Raw genomic sequence first — 19,073 nt, 5'->3', positions numbered from 1 at the left:
AGGTAATTTTCCAACATAATTTAAAATCTTAACGAGGATAAGCAATTTTATTCATGAAATTTCCCTTAATTCTGGTTATTACCTATGCAAACGACTAAGAATGGATGCATAGCATTTGTTATGGTACTTTTTTAGATTGGCCTCTCATTGACGTCTCATGCTTCTCTTAAATCCAGAAAGACAGTCCATGTGAAAGGAGCTATTGTGCCTTGATAATTACTCAGCTGCTCTCTGTATAGTACTGCCTCCATGCCATGTGGTTTAGCAATTAAAAAAAAATGTTCCTATTTAAGAAACAGCAAATGAACACAGGTGGGAAATTTCTAAATATAAAATCTGTTGATTTGTAACTCAGAAGTGCAACTGTATAGCACATTAATATTTACATTTAACATAGACGAAAACATAACATTAATCATTTTAAAGTTTTGTTCTAATAAGAAAATAATACATTATTTTGTTATTTTAGAGTCATGAGGATACCATCACTCTGTAGCAACACTAAGCAATCAAAGAGTTAATGTGCTTCTCTATCTTGAGACAAGGTAACCCAGTGAATTCAATATCAGAGAAGGGAGATGGAAAGTGCAATACAGAAAGTGGGGCTCAAATCAGATTGGGAAGAGCAAACTATCCCCTAATAATTTGTATGAGGAAGTTGTTGTCAGAAAAAAATGGTTTCATTTTTTCATCCTTGTTATGGACTGAATGTTTGTGTCCCTCCAAAATTCATATATTGAAATATAATCCCCAATGTCATTATATTTGCAGGTGCTGGTTTTTGGGGTCATGAGGATAGAGCCATTATAAATAAGATTAGAGCCCTTCTGAGGAGAGATCTGGGAGCTAGTTCTTCCTCCTTCTACCATTTGAGGATAAAACAAGTTTGGTGTCTATAACCCGGAAGAGAGCCCTCACCACAACCCAACCATGCTGGCACCCTGATCACAGACTCAAAGCCCCTAGAACTGTGAGGAATACATTTCTGTTGCTTATAAGCTGCCTAGAATGTGAAAAGACATTGGTACTTTGTTATAGCAGCCTAAACTAAGACACTCCCTATACAACTAGTTTATGCTATTGTGAATAATGCTGGGCTTAATACCTAGGTCATGGGTTGATAGGTGCAGCAAAACCACCATGGCACATTTACCTACGTAACAAACCTGTGCATTCTGCACATGTACCCTGGAACTTAAAAAAAAATAAAAACTAGTTTATGTTCTTTTTATGATGGTGTCCAATGAAGAACTCAGTTAGATATCGAGGATGATCAGGTATCAAGGATGAGGGGTTCTTGACAAACTGACTTAGCAATGCTCTTGATAAAACGGGATTTTTCAAGGAAGTGCACAGATGGGCCTAGGGGAAGTTTCAGGAACCTAACTAAAGTTTGGTCAAGTGAAAAATCTTGTTCAAGAAAGAAGAGACATTCTTCTTTTCCTTGAACAACATAGGTCCATTTAACACCCTAACCTCAACATCTGATCACCCTTGATATCTGATTGGTTTCTCATCTTCCACCACACCTCAGGTGATGTCTGAGCACCCTGGACTGTCTTCAGTAAGAGCCCTGTTGGGTCAGTTTAACCAGAATCCCACTAATTCTTGATGCTTCCTCTTATACATTTTCCATTCACTGCCCCCTACCCTGCTGCTTGGCTAGAGATTCCCTCTTGCCTATTACGTATTTGGAGTTGAGCCCAATCCCTCTACCATCACTGCAAAACACAATTGCCATGTTCTCTATATGTATTGGGATAGTCCTGAATAAAGGCTTCCTTACTGGGCATTATTAACAAGTATCATTGAATCTTTTTTTTTCTTTAACAATGTTAAGATATTTATTCAAGAGACTTTTTTCAGATGGGAAGAATGGCCTTCATTTTCAATTAACTTATAAATTTGTGGAATAAATAATGGAACAATCTTTGCAGAAATTATAACAATGAGAAAATTATAACAGGAAAAGAGATCTGACCTAACCAACTCCATCTTCCCTTTAACTTCCAAGCTGTCCTTTTTCATTCCTGGGCATAGGTCAAACTAACTTTGAGATGAATTTAGTTTATAGTTTAACTATGAAACAAAGATGACAACAGCCCCTCCCTGAAACAAACCCCCTCCTTACCTGGGGACCAGATTGCCTTTGAAAAACTAACAAATTAGACACAAGATTAGAAATTATAGCTCAGGAGTCATATAGCCAGAGGCCACAGGATCACTAACCTCCCCAGGTGCTCCTATAGATAATGTCATTATTATAAAACCTAAGATTGGTGTTTGAGGTATTTTTCAGACCCTGACTTCTGATGGATTGGCTGGCACCACCTATTCCAGTAAATTGGCTCATCTGGTTGGTCTTGTGATCCCACCCAGGAACTGACTCAGTACAAGAAGACAGCTTCAACTCCTTATGATTTTATCCCCACCCCAACCAATCAGTATTTGCCCTTCTCTAGCCCCTTGCACCCCAAACTATCTTTAAAAACCTTAGCATCCCAATTTTGGGGGAGGCAGGTTTGAGTAATAAAAAAAACTCCAGTCTCCCATTTAGTTGGCTCTATACATATTAAACTCTTTCTCTTTTGCAACTCCCCTGTCTTAATAAACCAGCTGTATCTGGGCAGTGGGCAAGAACACATTGGGTGGTTACAAGAAGACAGGAAAAGCTTAACGTGGGGTGGGGTGGAGGTGTGGAGGTTGGCAATATTTTAAGTTTGATTTCATAACCATTTAAAAACCAAATAAATCTGAATGTGATTTACAAAGAAGAAACTATATCCTATAAGTACTTTCTGCAGAAGTGAGTAACTAGATTTACAACGACTGTTCATATACTAATTGACAGTTTTTAACATTTTCTGTCCTCATAGTTTTAAGTTCAGGATGATCAGCTCTGGATCTTTGAGCCCAAATTCTTTGTGGAAGAATGAGGACAATGTGAAGGTCCCAGGTCTGATGAGGCAGAGCACATGGAAACGTATATACTATAGAACCAAGAAAGAAGCTCAGCAGCCAAATAAAACTCATGCTCATGGAAACTCACTGAAATGTCAGCAGTCCGTATCATATACCACAGAAGAGAGAATTATGAGTAGTTTTTCAAATTTTACTCCACCAGAATTAAAAAGTTGGTTACTAGGTCACCAGTGGGTGCCTATTGGGCCTTATAATCATTAGCTGTGGGAAGGAGAGTCAAACTCCAGTATTGAAACAATGGTGACCCTGCTCAAATGACCTGTATGAACTGCAAATGCTGCTTGGATGCATTCTGAACCCACAAGTCACTGAGAGAGTGGATGGAAGCCATCATCTCTCTCCAATCATTATAGCTTTAACCCAGTGTCTGAAGAGATAGGAGGGAGTCTTCCCAAGGAGACACCTCATCTAGGTAGGAAAGATCAAACAAATATCCATGGGGTGCAGGTTTGATTTGAAGAGTTGGTGGGTTCTTGCCTTTACTTGATTTCTGTTGGAGAGCAGGTCCTCAACCCTTGAGATTTCCATAGCTTTTTATCATTAGGCTAACCCATTTTGCTAGTCCATCCCACCCATTCTTCATGCACCAGTTTGGGGAGGCAAACTACATACATGCTCACACAGAAGCATCAATCATGCCAGTTTCCCTGAAACATTCTTTATTGGCTCCTGACTTCCTTTATTTTCACCTTGTGTGCTGGAAATAGCATGGACTTTGGTGCCAAAGAAACCTTGGCTTAAATCCCAGCTAGAGTATTTATTATCCATGGAGTTTAAGATAAGTCACTCTCAGAGTTTATTTCCCTCATCTGTAACATGGGATACTCTAGGACTATGTTAGATACTAAATGCAAAGTACCTAACATAATGCCTAGCATACAGACACAGGTAACATAGTGCTTGCCTTCTACCTTCCAGCTCTATAATCTCTACCTTAATTACCTGTCACTGACCCCAGGATTTGGTTGTTTGGACAGGATCTCTCCTATATTTAAAACTCAGCACCCTCGGGTGATATTTTATTAAATACAAGTCTCTCTGTACTTAAATAATTTTAGTTTTTCCCAATCAATCCTAGGTTACTAAGTTGGTTTGTTTTTGTTTGTTTGATAAGTAATTTTTGTTGTAACTCCAAGGAACCAAACCCTTCCCGCAGCCACTTGACTGTAAAAAGTGTACTTGATAAAAATAATGAAGCTCAAGGGTAAATATTAAAATTTAAGTAATGTAAAAATCCCCCTAAGTAGTTCCGCTTTAATTGAAATTTTAAATCTCTGAATGCTTTTAACATGATTTCTCTCAGCTCCATTGCAACTTCTGGGAACCGCAAAACAAAAACAAGGAGGTTTCACTTCTTTTGATGGTATCTTTTAACTAGGAGCACTACATTCACTATCTTTCTCCCTGTGGTTTTATTCTTACTTTATGGGATTCACTTTACACTTTATAGCACTCATGGGATTACTCCCTGATGAATACTGCTCCAAAAGTTCAGGTATATTTCTAACATAGAGTTAGCACAGGGAGAGTAGTGATTTAGTTAAGATTTCTGTGGAACAATTATTTGACACTCAAACAAAAATGCAGATAAAATTTGCATGTATTAAAATAATTAAACGTCATATATAAAAACTATACTATTGCACATAATTTAAAAAGATAATACCTAGTTATAATTTGGTACCCTTTTCACTAGTACTTAATTATTCTGATTTTTCATTCCAACCATATATTTCTGTAAAGCAGTACCTGATTTTTCTTTCTTTTTTTTTTTTTTTAATCCATAGTTACCCTTGAAAGGGCAGGGAAAGAAAAATAAAAGCACAAATTAATAAAAAATAGCATGCTATGTCCAGTCAAGTGAAACTATCTACTGTCTCCGGACCTAAGAGCTTAGCAAGGTAATAGCCTATGTGCAAGATAAGAAAACCCATCTCTCCACGGGTGAGCACCCATAACTGATGTCCCAGGATTATAACCTCGGCAAGTACCTCCTACCAGACTCTGACTCTTCGCTCCCTCCCCTGCACTGCCCACACTCCATTCCACCTCTACTTGGGCAAGAAACTGCTGTGTAGGTTACTGATGGGGACAGAGCTTCTTCATGTTTCACTTTCCTCCCTAACTGCCCCAAAACAGATTTCCTCCACTGCTCCTTCAACAGACACCCCCTTCTATCCAGGGACTCCGTGACATGCACAGCTTGCAATGTGTAGTTCTATTCCTGCCCCTATAATCCCTTCCCCATTTCCCCTTTTTCTTCCTGGTGCTCAATGCACTGTTCACACAAGAGATTTCCCTTTAGTACCTGTGCTTGGGGGTCACCATAGCCTTCTCTGAGGAATAAAATGGATAGGGGAAACCAGAATATGCATGTGTCACCAACCTGTGCATGCTGAGCTCTTGATGCTGAAGATGGAAACAACGTAAGTCCAAGATGTCAAACTCAAGGTCCTCAGAAGATAGGCGCTCTCTGAGGAAAAGAAAGAAAGCAGAACACGTACCAGGTACCTTGGAGTGAAAAGTGCAGCAGGCAGCACTAAGAAGGGAAAGTGTTCTCCCCTTTTTTGTTTTGTTCAGATAGTTCATTTTGGGGCTGGGTAGGGGATGTTCATAGCCTAACTCCCAAAGTGCTATGGGAATCATGAGGATGATAAAATCTCACAGGATTCTACAAATCAGCAGGTATTTACTGTTTGCTACCTTAGACTCTCCAAACCCCATCAATGGGGTCTTCTAACACAGGGGTCCCCAACATCCAGGTTGCAGACTGCTACCGTCAGTGGTCTATTAGGAACCCAGCCACACAGATTCTCATAGGAGACTAACCCTATTGTGAGCTGCGCATGCGAGGGATCTAGGTTGTGCACTCCCTATGAGAACCTAACTAATGCCTGATGATCTGAGGTGGAACAGTTTCATCCCAAAAGCATCCCTGCTACCCCTCCCACACCCACCCCACAACTCCCTGTCCGTGGAAAAACTGCCTTCTGCAAAACTGGTCCCTGGTGCCAAAATAGTTGGTGATCACTACTCTAACAGACACCAAGCAATGGAGTCAGGGCTGGCACAGAACACCGTGTGTCCATCTTAGCCTTGACCTCTCGGGGCAGGAGGGGGTTTCTCACGTCCACCCCCAACACCTCCCATTACTAGAAAATGTTATGTAGTCTACTCTTCCCTCTTGCTTCCTCCACTGACACTTCTGTGACACCTCTCCTGCCAATCCACTGCACACATCTGCTTCTGCCAGGTCACTGGTCCAGGCAGGAGAAGCCACTTATATCCCCATGGTGTGCATCGCTGTATATTTTTCTTCTGATTGAAACTGCATTGTAAGAAAAGTGCTTTGTCATAGAATATTCCAGTCTATGTGTTCATCTTCCAAGAGGGTCCTGCTGTTGCTCTAAAATATTCCCCTATGCTGTTTCTCATATTGATTTGGAAATGTTCTTGTTGACCATTTGCACTCACAGAAATGTGGAAGATTCTCACTTTTCATGAAGTGAGTCCCTCTATCTGCCCCCTCGGAAATATTTGATTAGGCTGATAGGATTTGCTTCTTTCACAGGCCTGCTGGGCATCACCTGGTTTCTACAGGAGGTTGTAAATTGATATTTTGGTTACACATGCTTGTACTTTTCCATCCCTGTGCAATTTGGGCTGCAGCTTGGCTTTATAATGCTATAATGCTGTCATGCTTTCCATAAAATCAGCATTTGCAATTTGCTGGCCTATAAAATAACAGCTACCTTTTGCACTTAGCATTCAATAATTATTAATTAATGGTACTAGGGCCCAAAACTGGTCAGGCTGTCTGTGTTTCTCTTTATAAATGACCATGTTCCATTCTTACATTTAGACATTACAGAAGGGCACAAATAATGATGTCAAATATTCAGGTAAACCATTACCCTATTTTTTTAAATCTGAAGAAGTTTTCTCCAGTTCTTGTAATAAGAGTCCATATCCTTTTGTGTTTAGATTTTTTTTAAAAAAAGGAAGCAAAAAAAATAAATAGGAGAGGGAATTAGTATTAGGTCATGGAGATAAAAAAGGGATAATTGAGGAAGTACTCTGAAGAACGTTGTCTAATAAGGTTAGAATAATTTAAGAGTCATACATATTAAAAATGGATTTCCTTTAGAAGAAACAACAGCAACAGCAACAGCAACAACAAAATAATTGGCTTGAAATTTCTAGCCTGCCAGGTGGTCACTCTGCCTACACAGCCTGTCTGTTTGTGGCCAGATGCTCCTGCCTATCAGGACGCCACTGAGCTCACACTGCCAGAGCCTGAGCTTCCTGAGAGCAGCTGGAGAAACACTTACCCCTGTGACCAGACCCTGAGCCCTCACACTCAAAGCTCCCTGAGGACAGCTGGGGAGCTGGGGGAACACTGTCCTCTCCTGAGTTTAGACCCCTGCAGTGTGGACTTCTGTGGACCTGCATTCCTCCCTGCCCCTCCTGACTGCTCACAGAGTACCTTCCCGTTTGTGACTTTCTTCAAAGCCTGACAACAACACTGTAAAGTTGATATTAATCACATTTATAGCTGAGAAAACTCAGGTCCAGATTGCCCAAGAATATGTAGCTTCTCCACAGTCTGCCTGATGGGACCAGAAGATTCTCCCACTGATACCTGAGGTGGTGGGGCGTGGGAAGACTAAGGCTGGACTCAGACCTGGATTGAATCTTCACAGTTTGCAGGATGTGCCTTTAGGCAAGTTGTGAATCTTCTTAATGAAACGGTTTCTTAGTGTAAAATGGAGATAGTATCCATTTACAATAATGTCTACTTTAAGGGATTAAATAAGATAATTCTGCAAAAGCACTTAGCACAATGCTTAAAACAGAATAAACACTTAATAGATGTTAGTAGTTATTATTATCATTAATATTTTTAAATTACCTGTTCCTCCTTTAACTTTTTTGTGCTATAACTGTGGCTCACAATGCTGCCCTGGCACCTTTGAGTCTATCTCACAAATACAATGTCTCACAAAACCTGAATAATCAATAAATCTTTATTGATTGACTCAACACCTGGTCCTCTGCGCCAATGTGAAGTCAATGTGAAGGTGGAGATGCCACCAGTGCAACCCCCTTTGCATTGCTCTTCTCCTCTAAATACAACTAAATGCCCTGGGAATTATTCAACATGGAACAATAAAAGGTCTCTGAGAGACAGAAGGAAGAAGGCAGGCTGGCTAGGAGGATCAACAAGTTGGTGAGCTCCCTGGGTTTTCTTTTGTTCTACCATATACCTCTAGGCTGGATGCCAGACAGTCCTACAGCCATGAACCACCAACAGTCACAGGAGGAAGGAAGGAAAAAGGAACAAAAGAAAAAATGAAGGGCAGAAGGGAAGGAGGAAATAAAGAAGAGAAGGAGGGAGGAAGGAAGGAGGAAAGGCAAAAGAAAATAAAGAGCTGCTTCTTTGTCCAAATGGCCAGGAAAGGAGAAGTCCAACTAGGAACAACCTATGGAGAGCCCCAATCTCCACTTCACACACGGGTACCTGTGTGCTCTCTGATCCACCAGCAATGCAACAGTTAAGTCCAGTAAAACAGTAGAGCAACACAACATCCCAGCCCTCATCCATCAACAGGTCATGGCAGGTGGTCCCATCCACCCACAGAAGCAGAGGTGAAACTCTGTGGCCCCCTGCTGTCCATCTGGTGGTATAAGGAGACACAAACTCAACAACTTCTGCCCCAATTCCAGATTACCTAATGACAACAGGCAGCCCAAGGCCTTCTGTCCCAGAAGAAGACGGTAGCAGGGACTGAGGAAGAGCCACAGCAGTTTCAGAAGAATGAAGTCACCCAGAACAGCATTGCGAGGACTCTGAAAACGAAGCTGCCACTGGAATACAAAAGTAGGCCTGACTCACTTGCTAAACCCAAAAAGGGAAATTTACTGCCAAAAGAAGTTATAACTAGAATACTTTTCAAACATAATAACCAAAATATTCAGGACAAAATTAAAAGCCGACTCACCGCATTATTCAACCCAGGAAAATCAGTTTGAATGAGAAAAGACAATCAACAGAAGCCAGTACCAGCACGAATCAGATGTTGGAATTATCTGACCAAGATTTTAAGGCAGCCATCACAAACTTTCTCAATAATAATTACAAATTCTCATAAAATAAATTTAAAAAATAGATTTTTAACAAAAAATTACACATTGTAAAAAAGAGCCAAATAGAAATTATACAGCTGAACAGTACAATAACCAAAACAAACAAACAAACAAACAAATGAACTACCTCACTAGAAATACTCAATAGTAGAGTGAAGATGACAAAGGACAGAATCAGTAAACAAGAAGGCAAGAGATAGGTACTAGATTGAAATGTTTTAAAATGAAGAGTCTCAAAGATCTATAGGACAAACACAAAATAACTAGCTTTCATATTATCAGTGTTCCAAAAGAAGAGGAGGAAAGGTATGGTATAAAAAAGTATTTCAAGAAATAATGACTGAAAACTCCCCAAATTTGGTGAAAGATGCAAACCTACAGATGCAAGAAGCTGATTAAATCCTAAGAGAAACCCAAAGAAGCTCATACCATGATACATCATAATTAAACTTCTAAAAATTAAAGATAGAAAAAAATATTCAAAACAGAGAGAAATGACACATACCTATAAAGGGACCGCAATTAGAATGACAACAGATTTCTCCACTGAAATCATAAGGAATTCCGTGGAGAAAACCAAAGGAAAGTAGTATAACATATTTCAAGTGCTGAAAGGAAAAAGGGTCAAATCCTATGTGCAGGGAAATTGTCCTTCAGAAAAGAAGGAATAAGACAGAATGGGTAAAAATAGAAGTAAATTTAATAGATTATTTAGTTTATGAGTTTCTTTAATCATATTTTAGTTGGAAGCAAAAATCGTAACAGAACAAGATGTGGTATCCAATGTAAATAAAAGAAATCTGAAGACAATTATATTTTAAAAGTTGAATAGTCAAGAGACACAAATGGAAATACAGTTTTATACTATACTTGAGGTGGTTAAATTCAATACCAGTGGGCTTCATAAGTTACATTCGTATATGGTAATACCTAAAGCACCAACAAAGAAAACTATACCAAAAGACATAGTAAAAAATCTTATAAATAAATCAAAATTGAGCTCTAAACAATATTCAAGTAACCCACAGTAAGGCAAGAAAGAAACAAATTAGAAACGTAGAACACAGACAGAAAACAAATAAATGCAGGCAGAAAATGCAGACTGGTCTGACCCCTAACAATTATTAACATAATTATGATCTAAATATACCAATTAAAAGGCAGAGACTGGCAGAGTGAATTAAAAATCATAAGCCAACTATATGCTGTCTCCAAGAGACTCACTTCAAATACAACATGGGTAAGCTGAAAGTAAAAGGATGGAAAAATATATATATATTATACTGACATTAATTTTTGAAAAGCAGGAGTGGCTATATTAATATCAACAAAGTAGACTTCAGAGTAAAAAATTTTACTGAAGACAAAAGTGAACATTACATAATGATAAAAGGATCAGTCCACCAAGGAGCCATAGCAATTCTAAATGTGTTTACACAAAGCAACAGACATTCAATACCAATGAAGCAAAATCAATGTAGCTGAAATGAGAAATAGACAAATCCATAATTAGTAATTTGGAAACTTCAATATTCTACCCTAGGCAACTGATAGAACTACAAGACACAAGACAAAAAATCAGCAAGGATGCAGAAGGATTCATCAACTCATAGCATCTAATTGACATTTATTGAATATTTACCCAACAACTATAGACTACGCATTCTTTTTCAGTGCCTGTGGAGCATTCATCAAGAAAAACAATATCCTGGGACATAAAATCTACCTTCACCAATTTTTTAAATAAGTATGGTCTCTAGCCACAATGGAATCAAACTAGAAACCAATAAGAGAAAGACTACAGAAAAATATTCAAACACTTGGAAAGTAACACAATTTAAACAATCCGTGGCTCAAAGAGAAAAATCTCAAAGGAAATAAAAAAATAGAGCTGAGTGAAATGAATTCACAACATACAACATTTGTGGGATGAAGTAAAGCAGTGTGGAGATGGAAATTTATGGCACAAAATATTTATATTAGATGAGAGGAGGAATCTGAAACAAATAGTCAAAGATTTTACATTGAGAAGCTTGGAAAAAAGAGTAAAATATACCTGAAGAATGCAAAAGAAATAAAATAATGAACAGAAATCAATTAAATTTAAAACAGGAAAACAATAGTGAAAATTAACAAAACAAACAGCTGGTTATCAAAAAAAAAAAATAACATCAATATACCCCTAGCAAGACTGAGAAAAACAAAAAGAGAGAAGATATAAATCACCACTATCAAGAAGAAAACTGGAGACATAAAAACATATCCTGCAGCTACTAAAAACATAATAAAGAAATGCTATAAGCAACTTTACACTTATCAATTTGACAACTAGAAGAAATGGACCAATTTTCCAAAAACCAAAAACTATCAAAATTCAGTCAAAACAAAAAAGATAACCTAAACAGTCCTATAACTACTAAATAAATTAAACTTATAATGAATAACTTCAGAAAAATAAATCTTAAAACTCAGACGGTTATATGGAGAAGTTTTAGCCATCATTCAAAGAAGAATTAAGACCAATTTCACACAACATTTTCCAGAAATAGAAGCGAAAGGAGCATTTACTGTCTCATTTTTATAAAGCCAGTATTGCCATGATGCTAAATCAGACAAAGATAGAAGGAAAAAGAGAGAGAGGAAGGGGAAGGAGGGAGGGTGGGAGGAAACTACAGACCAATATGTCTCATAAACTTTTCTCATAAACTTAGACCATTTTAGGAAGTGGAATCCCACAGGGCACAAAAAGAGTAATACACTATGACCAGGAGAGATTTATTCCAGATATGCAAGGCTGATTCAGTATTCAAATACCAATCAACATAATTCACTATATCAACATGCTAAGGAAGAAAAATTATATGATTTTATCAATTGATGTAATCAAAACACAAAACCATTTGGCAAAATTCAATACTCATTCATGATAAAAAAAAACTCTTAGGAAAAAATAGGGGATAGGAAAAGAAAATAGAGGGTAAATTTCTCAGTCTCATAAAGAACAGCTACAAAAACCTATAGCTAACATGTCTATGGTAAAAGATTTAGTGCCTTTTCTCTGAAATTTGTAAAAAGGCAAGAATGTCTGCTCTTACCACTCTTATTCAACATAATACTGGAAGTTCTAGTCACTGCCTTAAGGCAAGAAAAATAAAGCTAATATACATTGGCAAAAAATAAATAAACTGTAGCTGATATAATTGACTAAACAGAAAATACCAAGAAATCTATAAAATGCCTCCTAGAATTAATAAATAATTTCACTAAACTCATGGGATACATGATCACTCAAAAATTAATTTCATTTCTATCTAATGACAGCAAATAAGTAAAAACAAAAATCAGAAATATAATACAATTTACAACTTTTTCAAAGAACATTAACTACTTAGGTATAAATCTACCAAGACATTTACAGGATCTGTATACTGAGAATTATAAATGCTGGTGAAAAAAATTAAAGAAGACCTAACTATTTGGAAAGGCATATCATGTTATTGGATTAGAAGGCTCATTGTTGTAAAGATGTCATATCTTCCTAGATTGAGCTTTAATGCAATTCCTACCAAAATATCAGCAAGCTGTTTTGTAGGCATAGACAAGCTTCTTCTAAAATCTATGTGAAAATGGAAAAGATCTAGAGCAGCTGAAACAATTTTTAAAAAGAAGAAGAAAGTGGAACGAATCACCCTTTCTGGTGGTTAGATTCACCATACAGCAATCAAGACAATGTGGTATTTGTGAATACATAGGTCAGTGGGGCTGACTAGTGAACCCAGAAATAGATCTATACAAGTATGTCCAATTAGCTTTTTGGAGGGGGGCAGAGGATGGAGTCTTGTTCTGTCATCTGGGCTGGAGTGCAGTGGCACAATCTTGGCTCACTGCAACCTCCGCCTCCCGGGTTCAAGTCATTCGCCTGCCTCAGCCTCCTGAGTAGCTGGGATGACAGGCGTGCACCACCATGCCCACCTAATTTTTGTAGTTTTAATAGAGACAGGTTTTCGCCCTGTTGGCCAGGCTGGTCTTGAACTCCTGACCTCAGGTGATCCACCTGCCTCAGTCTCTCAAAGTGCTGGAATTACAGGCGTGAGCTACCGCACCTGGCCAATTAATTTTTAACAATGGAGCCAAACAATTCATTGAGGGAAGTATAGCCTTTCCAATAAATAGTCCTAGATCAATAGGACATCCATAGGCAAAACAAAATAAAAACCAAACATACAAAATACTGACCAAAATCTCACACCTTAAAAGAAAACTCAAAATAGATTATAAGCTTAAATGTAAAACATAAAACTATAAAACTTCTAGAAAATAAACATAAGAAAAAAATCCTCATGACTAGGGAAAAAATTCTTCATCTTGACATCTTCTATCCCTTTCTTCCCTTTCTCACCTCACCCTTCCTGCTGGAAAGTTTTGCTTTCACTAAGTCATTACCTGAGAGCTTGCTGACTTTTATAACTAGCCATACAGGGCACATCTGAGACTTAAAGAGATATTTATGGTGCATCTTAGCCTCTTTGTTCTATTATAATACAAAGTTTGATTGTTTTATATTTCACTGTGCATTTAAAAGCACTAAAACCTCTCTGCCTACATGAAGACAAGAATTAAATCTTCATTTTATAAGATAATTTCTTTGCTCTCTCAATTTTGGTTAGAGACATGAACAGTATTTTCTTGCTAGTCCCTGCTACAGCAGCCTGTTTTAAGTACCCTCTTTTCAAAGTGCCTGGTGTGTTTGCCTACCTGGAGTAGCAGATCCTGTGGCATCCAAATTGTTTCTGTGAGTGGACATCAATGAGGGGCTTACATAGTTATGAAAGATGCTCCATTATAACAACCCCTTCAGGACACACCCTCTAGTCGAACAAGGATTGAGGATATCCAAAACAAAATGACCTTCCCTTAAAGGAAAAATATATCCAAGAACTCAACAATACATATGAAAATAAATTGGAAAACATGTATAAGTTCAAAACAAAAAATTATATTTCTACCACCATAAACACTATATATAAAATAGTATATGTGATTTTTGGAATTTGTTTATATCCCAAGTATGGATTTTCATTCCAAATGTAGGGGTAGGACATATAATACTACAGAACTGGCCTTGCAGGGGAGCTGCTGCCTCTGCCACAGTCAAATGGGGGAATCAAATGCCACAGTGCAGGGACTGGGAAGCTGCCTGCAGAATGGTTGGCTCCAGAATTGTACTGCTAGATCAGAATGAGCAAAAATCACATGCCCCATAGTAGCCTCACATCACCCATGAAACTAGCACATGGCCACCGGGATGTCTGGTACTATGCACAAAGATACAAACACCTGCAGGACCGTACCTGCCAGAAACAGGAGAGAATGCAGCAAAGGCACCTGCAGTTTCACTCAGCCTCGCCACACTCAGGGTGTGTTACTGTTGAATCCCAGGATCCTTAGTTATAAGGGCCTGCAAATGATGAAGGTGCAAGAGCATAAAGACACATAGAACGACTCTGAGGCCATGCCCTCTGTCCTCCACACTCACTAGTATATTCTCTGTGGAATTAGCCAGGACATATGGTGTCCCTGTTGATGGATTGAACACAGAACAACTGAATGAGATCCTATCTTCCTGGTGTTTTTCCCAAAGGAGTCAGACATGAAATTTCATGAGACATTGTACTATTTAAAATATAATACTTTGATAATCCTTTTTGTTTTTCCAAAAATTATTAAGGGCTAAGTTCTTTTCCTCAACAAAACTAATTCCTAAATTCTTATTGGTCTGTTCGTATAACAAAGGATCAGAGGAAGTGGCCCAGCCTGGAACAGAGGGTGGCCAGTGATGACAGGCAAGGGAATGGACAGGCTGCCCCTGCGCAGGAAACAGTGGTCTTCTGATCAGTCTGATTGCTTTGTCCTCGTGCTGCCTCCCTTTGAATGTGTACATCCAGCATTAACTTTCCTCCACACTTCCCGGGGGCAGATCACACAAGGGGCCCACATCAGTCAAGGCTTCCCTCTGCTAAGAAACGAGATTGCTCTTTTGTTAAAAAGCTCAGTGCTGAAGAACTGAATCAATCATGTCAGGCAAATACTATCTCCTCTTGCTCACAAAGTTCTTCCTAGGAAAGCAATTTCACAACCTCCATTGATAATCTGTTCTATTCTTAACCTCCTGCTGCCGGAGAGACGCCCTAGTTATGGCCAGCTAGAGAGATCTGTCATCTGGTGTTAAAATGGAAACTTTCTTGTTAATCCTAAATACAATAAATTCACTAACTTGGAAAAACCTGAACTTGAGAAGAAAGTCTAAAAAAATAATTTCTTTCTAGGAACTCAGCATTTAATTGGCATAATTCCTAGATTAAAACTTGAGGCCGGGCACAGCCTGGCCAAAATGGCGAAACCCTGTCTCTACTGAAAATACAAAAAAAATAGCTGGGTGTGGTGGCAGGCACCTGTAATCCCAGCTACTTAGGAGACTGAGGCACGAGAATCGCTTGAACTCAGGAGGCAGAGGTTGTAGTGAGCCGAGATTGGGCCACTGCACTCCAGCGTGGGCAACAGAGTGAGACTCCGTATCCAAAAAAAAAAAAAAAAAAGAAAAGAAATAAAAGATATAAACAAGCCCCCACCAAAAAAACTCACTAGCAGCCTTTATCTTTTTTAGGAGATAACTGATACACTCTTTAAATTTATCCTTCTCCTTGTATGGCTAGTATCAAGGATTTTAAGTCAAGAAAAATTAAATGAGAATGTGTTATAACAATGTGAATGTACTTAATGCCCCTGTGCTATACACTTAAAAACAATTAACACGGCTATGCTGACAAACTAGCAAAATACACACTGCTAATATTACTGTGACCTCATTAGTACCACAGGCTGGTGGGCCTGGAGAAACTGATTCATACACAGGCTGTCAAAAACCACATATCCTGCCCTTTACCCTCAGTGCTTGAAACGCCCTCTTTTGTCTTCTCTTCTTTTTAAATATTGCACATCCTCCCAGATCCAGCCCAAACACTGCCTCCTTCTTGAAGCCTTCCTGATGCCTGGAGGCAGCATAGGTGTCTCCTATTCCTGGCCTTCCATAGCAACAGGAGGTCAGGTACATTTTAGCATTTGATTAGCTGTTGTTCATTCTCAATATGTGTAAACCAAGAAGTGTCTGAGACAGGTCTCAATCATTTAGAAGTTTATTTTGCCAAAGTTAAGGACATACCCGGAAAGAAAAACATGGAATCACAGAACCTGTCTGTGGTCTGTGCCTTTCTCCAAAGATGATTTTGAGGGCTTCAATACGTAAAAGGGAAAAGTGGGCTGGGGGGGCGAGGGAGGGTATGGTCACATTACTGATTCCACATTTTTCAAGAGAAAAGGAGCCAGTAGGAGAATAGTCAACTATGTGTTCATCTTGGGCTCAGTAAATCAGCATCTTTACATAAGGTAAAGTGAACATAGAGTAGCTACCTGTGGTGATATTTAATCTTTTATCCGTAGCTCTCTGCTTAAGAACAAAAGGAAAGCTAGCTCTGTGCAAGACTCAGCTTTCAGCTTAATTTCTTCCTTTGGCAGAGTGAATTGGGGTCCCTAGTTTTTATTTTTATTTCACATATATGTAGCCTCACATAAGCAGAGAGACGACAGGAACCACACCATAAAAGAGAAGACAGAAACCACACCATAAACCCAGTCTACCTGAGACTGAGTACAGAGGAAGGGCTTTAGAAAGTACCATTCAAATTAGACTGATACACACACACACACACACACACACACACACATACATATACACTTTTTTTTTTTTTTTTTTTTTGAGACAGAGCCTTGCTCTGTCACCCTGGCTGGAGTGCAGTGGTGCGATCTCGGCTGCAAGCTCCGCCTCCCAGGTTCACACCTTTCTCCCGCCTCAGCCTCCCAAGTAGCTGGGACCACAGGTGCCTGCCACCACGCCTGGCTAATTTTTTGTATTTTTAATAGACACGGGGTTTCACCGTGTTAGCCAGGATGATCTTGATCTCCTGACCTCGTGATCTGCCCGCCTCGGCCTCCCAAAGTGCTGAGATTACAGGCATGAGCCACCGCGCCCGGCCTAGACTGATATATTTAATAGCCTCAAAATGTCAATGCCATCATTGTCCTGAAAGATGGAAATACCATTATAGACCCAAACTTGGACTAATTTTCTGAAAGAACTAGAATCCAATACTGCCATGAAAGCCACTTGCAGAATATCCAGTTTCTGGCCTTAGCAGAACAGCAAGGGCAAGCCACCAACTTATCACAAATAATAACAAGCATAGAGCTGTCAAATGCCCTTGTGATCTAAGAGACCAAAATAGATGTCTCTTTGTCTACTAAGATGGGTGCTAAGAATAAGGAAGCAAAAGTTATCTACAGGTTGGGGGTCCAGGGTTTGGCTGGATGGCAACTTCCTAAATCCTTATGGTTACAGGAAAAGTCATACTCTTGCTAAACTCCCTAACAATGGGAGCTATCAGGCAGGTAATCAAACCCCTGCTAACTCTGACTTACAACCTAGACCATTACAACTCTGACTGGACAGAGAACTGGCCTTACAAACATCCTTTTCTGATAAGCAATTTCAGACCTTAAGCTGGTTTCAGTAGCTCATACAGAGGCTGCACACAAACTGTCTCTTTATGTCCCATAGTTCACCTTTTGATGTAAAGAGGCAAATTCCACCTCATTTTGACGCTAAAACCCTGCCTCAAAGTAAATATGGGATGTATGTTACATACATGCCCTTGACTCCCCTCATAAATATGTATAGCTTTTCCCCCAAATCTGCTGAATTTGTATGACCCTGTTGTGCAATACAGACCCTGTGAGGCATAGACACCAACCTGCTCTCTCCCTCCTCAAAAACAGAGCACCTGCAGTACACACCAGATACTGCCCTTGGTTTGCAAACACATATTGCCAATAAAGGTCTCCTTTCTACTATTTGGCCACCCTGGTGGTTTTCTGGATGACATCTTTTCTCATATGATTCATAAATCTTTAAAAGACCTTTATGGTTAAGGGAACTCTATGGAAGATGTTTTAAAACGATTCTGTCTATTGTGCCTAGAAGTTACTCAAAGGAAATTACTTTATGTTCAATTACTTTAAAATTCTGCAAGCATTGTACAAGCAAATTAGCAGCAATGTTTTAATAATTTCTAATAATTAAATTCTAAATAAACATCAAGTCTTTTCACTAGCATTAGCACACAGTTCTTAACTGTGCTAAATAAAGGAAGATACAGGTAGTATATGTTAAAGTAATTCAGTAAGCTTTAACAATAATTTCTATTAATAGCTGAACAACACTGTCCCAGCAATCATCAGAGGCTATTTAATTTTGTATCTTGCTTTCAAAGTTGTATCTTTTTCTTTATGTCCTATAAAGTCATTTTAAATCCAGGTATTGATAGTTCCTAAGGACTGAAATAGACACAAGCAATCCAAGTCAAATCATGATTTCTGTGACCAGCCCTAGAGTGTTATATAAATTATGAGCCAGAACTCATATCCTATTGGTGCAAGGATTGCATTTTGTAATTCCCAATTTCTCTATAAGAGATAGCCTAGTTTACTGTCTGCTTTCAGAGGCATAACAACACTCTTGTACTTTAAGAATGTACTGACTGACAGCTGGGGGTGACCTTAATGTACTTGTTAGATGAACAAAGCCTTCCAATATTTTGGAATGAGTAATAGTCTCTCAAGTGAAAGAACATCAAGTATCTAATTGTGACAGCCCATGAAGCAATTTGAAATCCAGATTCTTCTAGAATATTAGGATGGAAACTTGCATTATCATTGCAATTCAATATATGACTTCATTTTTAAGACTTCTTATTATGGAGAATCTCAGAGACACAAAAGGAAACAAAATAGTATTTAAAATCCCCAGTGTCTGTTCCCCAACTGCAGTAATT

General features: G+C 38.8%; 1 long non-coding RNA gene across 1 annotated transcript in view; it reads right to left on the bottom strand.

Annotated features, from left to right (window-relative positions):
- Nucleotides 1–11,249, bottom strand: part of LOC103886813 — a 28,546-nt gene extending 17,297 nt beyond the window's left edge. Inside the window, exon 1 of the long non-coding RNA XR_002523810.2 lies at nt 5,369–11,249. This is a non-coding gene — a long non-coding RNA (uncharacterized LOC103886813). The remainder of the gene's footprint in view (nt 1–5,368) is intronic.
- Nucleotides 11,250–19,073: the final 7,824 nt, after the last annotated feature.

The sequence above is a fragment of the Papio anubis genome, chromosome 8, assembly GCF_008728515.1.
Source record: "Papio anubis isolate 15944 chromosome 8, Panubis1.0, whole genome shotgun sequence".
In the NCBI taxonomy this organism is placed as follows: Eukaryota; Metazoa; Chordata; class Mammalia; order Primates; family Cercopithecidae; genus Papio; species Papio anubis.
The sequence above is the reverse complement of the archived record's forward strand: the minus strand, read 5'-3'. Positions and strand labels throughout refer to the sequence as shown.